An 11142-nucleotide genomic window follows, 5' to 3' on the forward strand; every position below is an offset into this window, starting at 1 on the left:
GCAGGGGCACTGTTCAACACAAAAGCAAGGGCACCAACATAACTTCTTATGAATGACGTGGCATTCGCTCTCCTCTGCTCAACTTTCTCTTCATCTCAAGGGAGAACCGAAATTCACTTCCCTTTCTCTTTCCTTTCACCCTCATCCGCAACAATACATGGATCCAAATGGGTTGGTGTTGTGACTTCCGTCGTCGACAACAGTACCACCCTTGGAAGCAAACAAACCCTGAAAGAGAATACAATATAATTTAAATGAGACAAAATATAATTTATTAGCAATATTCTTTATATTTTGTTGTAACATGTTGAATTAAGGTTTAAATTCTTGTTCATATATTTAATATCCAATAATATCTTGAATAGAATTGTATTTGAATTCTCTAAGATAATAATACATTACTAAGAATCACGTTCAATAAACCCACAACATTTATGAAAGAGACTAAAAAAAAAAACATAGAACATTTATGCATTGTGAAAAACATTTTAATCTCACAGACTCACTGTCACAACATAATCATAGGACTGCAAAACTGTTGTTCACCCCACAACACCTGCACAATGAAAAACACACATTTTATCATCTAGTTACAGTTTATCCAATAATTTTACCACTTGCCCTTAAAACGAAAGGTGACATATGTACCATATATATATATATATATATATATATATATATATATATATATATATATATAACTTCAAGAATTATCAAATTATCATTTTTCTTTTGAAAACATGTAAACACTTATTTGCTTCTTAGGTTGTTACTTTTTCTCGTAAATTCATCTTTGCATATTAAGTGATCATGTGCAATTTCAGTGCTAATTGGGTGTAGATGCCAACAGAATGTACATTAATTCAAGGGTTAATCTTTCACAAGTTACTATCACTTCACTCATTATAACCATATTGAAAATTAATCTTCATCTTTCTATGTTAAAATAATTTATTATACTTTATAATTATATCGTGTATAAAAAAATTTCAGTTTTTTAATATTTGATATTTTAATTTATAGGGAAGTCAAAATATATTATTTTTCATAATAAGTTTAGGTACTTAATATTATGATTTTTGGAGTCACAATATAATCTTAGATATCTCTTATATGGACAACAATGTGTGTATTATACAATCATATATGTTATCATCATCGTATCTTATGGACATCTTCATGTTTATGTGCGGACACACATCATACAACATATATATGCCACAATATAAACCAATTTTAAAGACAAAAGATAATTAGTTGTTATAGTGACCAAATTAGATATTATTTTAGAGACTAAAAAAATTATTGATTTCTACATTAGTTTCTATCATTAGTTTCTATCATTGATAAATAGTTTCTAAATTGGTATCTAATTAATTACCAAAACTTTTGCTATCAAATTTAGAATCTAAATAATTGATAGTTAAAACCTTAGTAGCTAATTAAATACCAATTTAGAAACATTTATCAATAATAGAAACTAATTTAGAAACCAATAATTTTTTTAGTCTTTAAAATAATATATAATTTAATCATTATAACAATTAATTATTTTTGCTCTCTAAAATTGATTTCTATTCAATAATTTTATTGCAGTGTAATAATATAAACTAATTTAGACATCAATAATGATTTCATTATTTTGTGATACTATTAAAATTCATTTCTATTTAATGATTTTATTATATTCTCACATCTCTAAATAATCTTACTAAATGATTATAATTTAATTAACTCCTTTGCTTTACGTAAGATGTCTAATTAAACAACTTCAAAATATCCTTAAAACTTAGTCAAAATCTCTAAATTATCACTTATCACTTACATTTCTCTTTCATAATCCAAGAAAAGAATTATAGTTATTATAGATATATGAATTTTCTATTAAAATAAAGAATAAAACTATTATAACTTATTTATATATTTTTTTGTTTTTTTTTATCAATTAAAAATTGTATCATAGTTTGTTTCCATAATGCTACTACAAGACAAAAGTTTGTTTTCTTGTTTTTTAATAGAAAAAGTGAAAGGGGACATATAAATTCTGTATTAATTACAAGTATTGTATGAAGAGTTTTCTAAATTTACGATGAACGTATAAGATTGCAAATATGATATTATGAAATTTAATCACTATAAAAAAAATGAAATAAGGATTTTTAAAATTTCCAGCATTTGAGTTTTTAATATACAGATGGATAAATATATAAAATATATACGTAGAGAAAATAACATATTTTATGTGAGAGTGAGATAGATAAGTCATGATCACGCATTAAAATTATTGTAATCAACAAATATTGAAACTCACAAGTCTAGTAATTTTTGTAAAATATATCTTTGGTCACATGGCATTAAATTTTAATAATTCATGGTTGTATAACTTAAAATTACTACTACCATTATATATGCCTCCAGATTATATATACAAACACGTGGAAAAATTGTTTTAGCTTCATTCTATTTTGATGAAAAACTAGGTTAAAATATATTTTGTATTCTTGATCTTATTTTTAATATCATCTAGTCTTTAAACTTTTAATTTTAAGTCATTTAGTTGAAGTAATACTTGCATTGTATTGCACATTAATTTTGCAGCAATTTCAACCTACCAATAAGGTAAATGAGTAAAAACAACTCCAATTTAAAGGTTAACAAACTTTGAGATGATAACTACCAAAATAAAATGAAAACAGTTTAATATATATATATATATATATATATATATAATGCATTATATTTTATACTGTCAAGCATTTGTTACTACGTAATTAAAAATCATTGATTTTATATCTAAAATGATTTATAATTAGTAAATGGTTTAAAATTGTCACAAAATATGTTTTAAAAAAGAGTGATAAAATTATTTTGAAATTCACATAAGGATAAAAACTACTCAAATTTAAGAGTTACATGAGTAATTGTTTAAATAAACAAAAGGGTGAAAATTATATATTTAAAATATAAAAATGAAGAAAAAGTTCCAATTTCATCAACTTTACACCAATGTATTAATTTCTTATAAGTTCTAGCTGGATTTAAATATTATGATCCTTCCTTTCTGATCATTCGACCCTTTGCTCGAAATAAAAGGGAATGAAAACCCTAAAAGTGTCTCTTGGAGGTTGTAGGGGTCAATATATTTGTTGCGTGGATTACAACCATTCATGTACTTGATGAAATGCATGGAATGATCCAGATGTAATACAATTTTATTATTTATATGAATACCATGTTTATCCTTATCGTATCAATCACCATTTCTTATTTTCTTCTGGATCCACTCTCTTCATTCTTCTTCTTTAACATTTGTTTCCATGTCATTCCCTACTTATGGGGTTTTTAATTGTTCTTTTGCCAGTTCATATCAATGCTTTGGAACACATTCAAATAAAAAATAATGGGTGGTAGATCAACGTGTGTATTATCAATGCAATAATATATATAAAGTAAATTTTCATAGTCAGCCAGCTACATTTTTGTATCATTGCTTTCTGTATCTAGAAAATGGAAACTGTTTAATATTCCTTTGATTGGAATAAAAAAATGTTTGATAGAGAACTCTATCGAACCTCCACATCCCCAACCATTCCTAATGTTTCCTTTTAAATGAATAAAATAAAGTATTATTAAATAATCAGATATATATAACTATTTTTGTCTATGATTTCTGTTGTTGATTTGACTGGAAATATAATTTCAAATCAAGGAAGGCATTGATTATATAATAAAACGAATAGAAAAAGAAACATGCATGTATTTTTATTTTATTCAGAGCATGCATGTATATTTATGTGGTAGATTTAAAAGGTTTGCCCAAGAAAATAACGAAGGGAAAGAAAGGTGAAATAGGGTCCTAGTGGTCCTCAGGTGATATGTAATGACTTCCTGATTGTATAGGAGTGTATTTCAAATGTTTTTAACTCATTCAACGTAAATTATAATAGTTATAGCTATAACTGTTTCTTTACCATGTATTTATTATATTGTATTATATTAATTTATGTTTTCGATCGTGGGTTCGATCGGTACAATTAATATAGAGAAAAAAAAACATACACATTCGTGTGCTTATTAATTATATTTAGAAAGATTTCAAAAATATACTTAATTACGTTATAAAATTTTCATATAAATAAGTATTTTTAATTGATTTTTTTATTAAAAATAATTTTATTTTATTGAATTTTGAATTGAGTTTCTCTCCTTTTAACTATGGTGATGTGATTTTTTTTGTCATCGTCATTCTTTGGTGTTTTTTCACTTGAAAAAAACTAAAATAAAATACTTAATTAAGTTTCAATTTTTTCATAAAGTAAATTTTTTAAATTAAATTTTTTGTTAATTTTTTTTATCATGTTTAATATCTTTATGTTTTTCTATTGAGTTCCTACATTTATTTAATTTTTTAGTCTCAAATATAATGCTACAAACTTAGACAATAAAATATAAAAAAAATGACATTTTCTTTGATGTATCCAATTTAAAATTTAAAATATTGTAGGATTCACACATTTTAAACATGAGCACACTCTAACTTGAACACATATTGATCTGGTCGGTCATCGGTAGTTGATGACGTCAGCAGAAGATAATCACGTGGACCACTCGTAGGGTGACACGTGGATCGGGTGACAGAAAGACCAGGGAGGAGGTCATCCAAAGAGGTGATCGGTGGTCAGTAGCCAGGTGGCCACCGACAGATCAGTTGGCAGAGAGGTCAGGGGACAGATCACCCAGAACGGTGATCGGTGGTCAGTAACCAAGCGGTCACCGACAGACTAGTTCCCAGATGAACGCTTGGCGGCAGAACGCGAGAAGTAATAGAGCACCGATCAGTCATCGAGTGCATGTTCATCGGGGTCTCGTGTTACACGCAGTTAAGCTGGGACTGAGGTTCCCAGCGAGAGCGTTACGCACGAACCTCGCATGAACATATCTCAGAGAATCGTGCATGAGAGTGGCCTGAGGGAGTTGGTAAACCGGTCAGTGATTGGTGACTCCCTCAACCCATTACGTGCATGACATCGTGAAGGGGAAATCGTTTGCGCAGAGAGCAATGCTTGGTGAGTGTGCCTAGACCAACCACACCTGGCGTTCTCCTGAGAGTATGCGATTTACCCAGATAGAAGGAATGCGCTAAGTTACTCCGCAAGGGAATGACTTAGACACACAGAGAGAAGCGCTAGAGCCCTTCAAGTAGTGACACGTATGTGGTTAGTTGCATGCCTCCACGTGTCATCATCTGAGAGGGGCGCGGTCCAGACAAAGGTGCACTCCGTACCGCTAAAGGTACAGACAAGCGCAGACACGCTCAGACACTCCCGTTTTACTGATTCTGGAGGTACGTTGCCACAGAAAAGCACAACAGGATTCTGACACATGCCAGAGAGGCATAACAGAATTCTGTTAGGCGCAGATACAGAGGGAGGCATAAAAGAGAATCAGAGTGAGATTCAGAGGAGAGTTTTTACACGTTGTTTTTACACACATTATTTCTCTAGTGATTCTGTGATCTAACTTGAGCGTCGGAGCGCCACCGGCCGCAGAGGCGCCACTGTGTGTTTTTCAGGTTCTTAGAGAGGCTATATGTGGAGCGGACTTGGAGGGCACGTGGTGTCAAGTTGGTGAGGAAGATCGTGACGAGGCAACGCTCTTGCGCTAAGTCAACCGGCAGGATCACATATATTCATAGATTTTTCTAACTTAGAACACATATATTCATAGATTTTTCACCTTTAAAGGTTGAGTTTGGGGTTTTGATTTGTTCAAGATAATGAGTCTTGTTCATAGGATTGGATATATGCACGAGTATTCGATCTAAGTCATTTCAAAATAAAAAATAAGGCAATACAAACATTTTTCTTAGTCGGGATTATATAGACAAACGATAACTAACTTCAAACAACTTCAGATACAGTGAGACTCTACTTAAACGATGTCAATCTAGTGTAAAAAAGCTACTTTGTTTCATTATGCTTAACAAGACCCTCTGTCTCTAAATAAAATGGTAGATATTAAGGTGTTTTTAGGTCTATAATAGACCTCTACACCATTGCTACACACATTAAATGCTTATAGTTTAAAGTCTCTTATAATGTCTTTGGGAAGAACAATTTTATTCCATAAATTAATACTAAAACAAAAATCAAATCAATCATGTGGAAACACGAAAAAATAGTTTAAATACTCAAATTTATGACACTCTTAAAACTTAATTAAGTCTCACTTTTATTTTTATTTTTCAAGTGAATACACTTAAAAAATAACAATATAAAGTAACAAAGGACAATAATTAAATACTTAAATTTATGAAAGACTTAAAATTTGATTAAACTTATACTGAAAAAATTATTAAATAAAAAACTAATTTTAAAGAAAAATAATAATTAGTTGTTATAGTAACTAAATTAGAGATCATTTTAGAGACTAAAAAAATTATTGGTTTCTAAATTAGTTTCTAAATAATTGGTTTCTAAATTGGTTTCTAAATAATTGATAGTTAAAATTTGGTGGCTAATTAGATACCAATTTAGAAACTTTTTATCAACCATATAAACTAATTTAGAAACCAGTAATATTTTTAGTCTCTAAAATAATTTTTAATTTAGTCACTGTAGCAACTAATTATTTTTTTTATTTTTTATCTCTAAAATTGGTTTCTATGTAATAATTTTCTTGTAATATATATATATATATATATAATGAAATTATATATTATAAAAGACACAAACTTTGACTCCGTATGAAAGAAAATAAAAAGAAAAAGACAAATTCATAGTCATCACAGTATTAATATATCTTGTAAAATAGTTTGATAGAATATTGTTTCAAAATCAACAGAATGATTGTTAATAAAAATTAAAGAATTAGCATGATGCATCTCTTAAAAGAAAATTAGTCAACTGGCTGCATGCATAGCATTTTGCAGCATGTACTTCTTTATATGGTAAAGTATTTTCACTTTCCAATGTTTTATACTTATCATTGGATTACGATGGAACAAGGTTCTATTACATCCAGAGAAAAGGAAGATAGATATTTTCAGAAAAAAAAAGATAAACAAAGTAATTTTATTACAGAGATAAGGGATATACCTCTAATCCATTTACAAATGACTGTGAATTCACAGCACTAACAGAATATTAGAAGCACTAATATATACCAACATTTTTTTTTATATATATATAAACTATAGGAAACAAAAGTTATCATACAAAATTACTGTCAAACTGTAAAAGTATAAAAAACATCGAGACCAAATTTATATACATATATGTATTGTAAAAATACTTTAATTAATCTGTTTTTTGTCATAAAATAAAATTGAGGCTGTACAAAGCATCCATAAAGGTCAAAAGTAAGAATCTTAAAGCAGTAATTAAAATACGAAGCAAGCATTATTAAAATAGGAAGAAGACAGAGTTGGTGCACTTTAGTGGGTGAATTTAGGGTTCTAAATCCACGTAGGTTATTCCTTTCTGAGGCTGAACTTTTACTAAGGAATTTTTCTTTCTAACTTTCAACTCCAAACCCATTAATTTGATTCCCACCACTTGATAATGACATTTGGGTTGCTGCCAGAAAATAAACTATTAACATCTTCGTATGTGACAGACAATGCAATACTTTATACTTAATATGAATTTCTTTATCCTCATCCACTACCACTGGAATCATCTGTTGCCGATTTTTCCAAGTGCTAAACATTTTTTTCGTTTCAGTTGTAGTATTGAACATTCGTGGGTGTGTTTTGAATCAAATTTCTATAAATATTAGAGATAAAATAATATAGAATGTAAAGTATTCAATTAGTCTACGTCAACACCAACACAATGTATAGTGTCGTTCATGGCCAACGTTATGCTAATTAGTATCGACTTTGATTTCTGTTTTAATTTTATATGTTTTACTTGTGTTGCTTATGACTTGTACAACTTATTTATGTATTAATTCTAAATTATGATTGGCTTTTATGAAGAATGTAAGAGATTGTCTATTAAAAAACGTATAATAGTATTAACTTTAATTTGATTGTTTATTATTCACCACTTGTATAAGATAGTTTTTGTTTTACTTGTCTTAGTGATTTTTTTTATCTATATACAAAGACATGTTTTACTCTTTTGGAGTTATATTGTAGGTTGTATTGAAACATCTTTTGTGTATAAAACCTTCTCTTACAATCTAGTTGTTGTTTTTTTTTTAATTTTATTGTTGTGTGAATCCAACAATTGGTGTCATATAAAAAAAAAATCAATAAGATACAATCATCAAGTTTGACATTGAGAAGTTTTTTTTTATGAGAATGAATTTAGATTATTGAGAATCAAGATGAAAGTTATCTTGATACAACAAAGATGTCCTGATGCGATAAAGGGTGAGACGAATATGTCAATGTGTTTGTCTCAGAAGGAGAAGACTGACATGATCAACAAAGCTAGAAGCATCATAATTATGTGTTTTGGAGATATGACACTCGGGAAAGTTGTGAAGGAGTAACTACAAGAAAATTATTAAATAGAAACTAAATTTAGATACCAAAATAATTAGTTACTATATGGACTAAATTAAAGATAATTTTATAAACTAAAAAAAATATTATTGGTATCTAAAGTAATTTCTATTATTAACAAAAAGTTATGAAGTAGTTTCTAAATTGTTTCTAACCATTAGCTACTAAGGTTTTAGCTACCATGTATCTTGAGAACATTGAAGTGAAGCTCAAAGATAAAGATAAGACTTTACTTTTTCTTAATGTCTTGCTTAATACATTTGAGCATTTCAAAGACACTTTGGTGTTCGACAAGGAAAATCATTATTATGGAGAAGGTACATACCTCAATTTGAACTAAGAAACTACAAAACCTTCAAGAGTATAAGACAAACGATAATGAGTTGATTTTGAATGTTTCAAATTGAAGGAGTAATAAAATAAGGGAGGTGAAATTTAAGAAATCAAAACATTCATCAAATGATAGGGTGAAAAAAGGAACTTAGTGTTATCACTAGTGCAAAAAGATTAAAAGAATACTCCTTATTAAGTGCGGGTTTGTGATTAAACGCATTTGTAAAAAACGCGGTGGCATTTTTTTAAATTAATTTGATTTACAAATGCGGTTCTAGAGTAAAACCGCATTTGTAAATCAGTGCACATGATTTACAAATGCGGTTATATGAAAAACCGCATTTGTAAATCAATGTGCACTGATTTACAAATGCGGTTTTTCATATAACCGCATTTGTAAATCATTGGCATTGATTTACAAATGCGATTTTACTCTAGAACCGCATTTGTAAATGTTTTTTTCCCTAAAAATTTGAAGCGCGCCACTCCAGTTTCAGACTTTCACTTTCTTCTTCGCTCTGCCCTTCGTTTCCACTGTTCTTGCGCGCGCGTCCTCTCTGCATTTTCCTTCCTTTTCACCATTGTAAGTTTCGTTCATCATTCATTTTCGTTCCTTACTTCGTTGGCATTGGTATTTTCGTTCCTTACTTCGTTGGCGCATTTGCATTTTAGGTTACTGTTCCATTGTATTTGCTGCTTCATATTTGGTCTTCGCTGGTCTGTACCTGCTCCGCCACCGCCACCGCTTCCGCCGCCGCCTTTGTCGCGTGCCTCTGCCACTCTGATCACCAGCAACCTTGGTTCACGGAAAGGTTGGTGTTCTATTTAAATTTTTTTGAATTTTTATTTAATATTTTGAATTTATATTTTTGTCTATTATAATTTATATATTATTATATATAAATTTGTATTATATAATTTGTATTTTCTTAAATTTATATTATATATTTAGTTAGTGTAGGGATATCGTGTGCGGAAGCGTAATAATTTCAACCAAAGATTATGAGAAATTAAAGTAACAAGTAAAGTGAGAATGATACCAGAATTTTTAGGTGGAAAACCCCTTTAAATAGAGGTAAAAAACCACCGGCAAGAGAGCCAAAACTTCTACTATAATGGTACTGGGAGTACAATAAAATTCCTCTCAGGCTAATAGATAAATAGCCCCAAAACAAATTCTCTCTATATGGGTTAAACACTTACACCCAAAAGCAGAAATGGAGAGTATAAGAAAAGAGGGAGGAAGCAAGTGTGTGTTGTTGTTTGTTGTGTTGTGTTGTGTGTTTGTAGTGTATTACATTGCTTGAAGTAGGCCACTATATATAGTGGTTCTAGGAGACAACAATAATAAATACAATTAATGGTAATTAACCTCCCATTGATTGCAATTGATTGTGGTAATTAACCTCCCATTGATTGCAATTGATTGTGGCAATTAACCTCCCATTTATGCCAAGATAACGGTAAAGGTGAGTCATAAACCACAAATCTCCACCTTGACTTGCCTTTGACTGGAACACTCTCTCGCCATGAAGCCTTGATTAAGTATGGATAATACCAGCTAAGTTCAGGCAATGATCGAACTTAGCCGATGGAAGTGGCTTGGTCAACATGTCTGCAGGATTTTCGGTCGTATGAATTTTTTCAACAATTATATCTCCTGTATCAACAATGTCTCGGATAAAATGGTGTTTAATTTCAATGTGCTTGGTCCTTGAGTGATACTTACTGTTCCTGGTCAAGTGGACATCACTCTGACTATCACAAAATATAACAAGAACATCTTGTTGAAGACCAAGTTCACTTACCAAGCCTCGAAGCCATATAGCCTCTTTCATACCTTCTGTAGCAGCAATATATTATGCTTCAGTGGTGGACAAAACCGCAATGACTTGAAGTGAAGAATACCAGCTGATAGCAGACCCACATAGGGTAAAGATGTAAGCTGAAAGTGACCTTCTCCAGTCTAAATCACCACCATAGTCAGCATCAACATAGCCAACTGCTCATCCGGGATCGGCTCTATGTTGATCAAATACCAAACCAAGATATGGAGAACCTTTCAGATAACGAAGTATCCATTTAACGGCTTCCCAGTGTGTCTTGCCTGGATTATGCATGAACCTGCTAACAATGCTAACAGCATAAGCTAAATCAGGTCTAGTACATACCATTGCATACATGAGACTTCCAATTGCATTTGAATACGGGACATGTGACATGCGTCTTTTGTCCTCGTCTGATTTTGGACACTGATCTGATGACAACTTGAAGTGGGCGGCAATTGGAGTATT

The sequence above is a fragment of the Phaseolus vulgaris genome, chromosome 1 (genome assembly GCF_000499845.2).
Source record: "Phaseolus vulgaris cultivar G19833 chromosome 1, P. vulgaris v2.0, whole genome shotgun sequence".
In the NCBI taxonomy this organism is placed as follows: domain Eukaryota; kingdom Viridiplantae; phylum Streptophyta; class Magnoliopsida; order Fabales; family Fabaceae; genus Phaseolus; species Phaseolus vulgaris.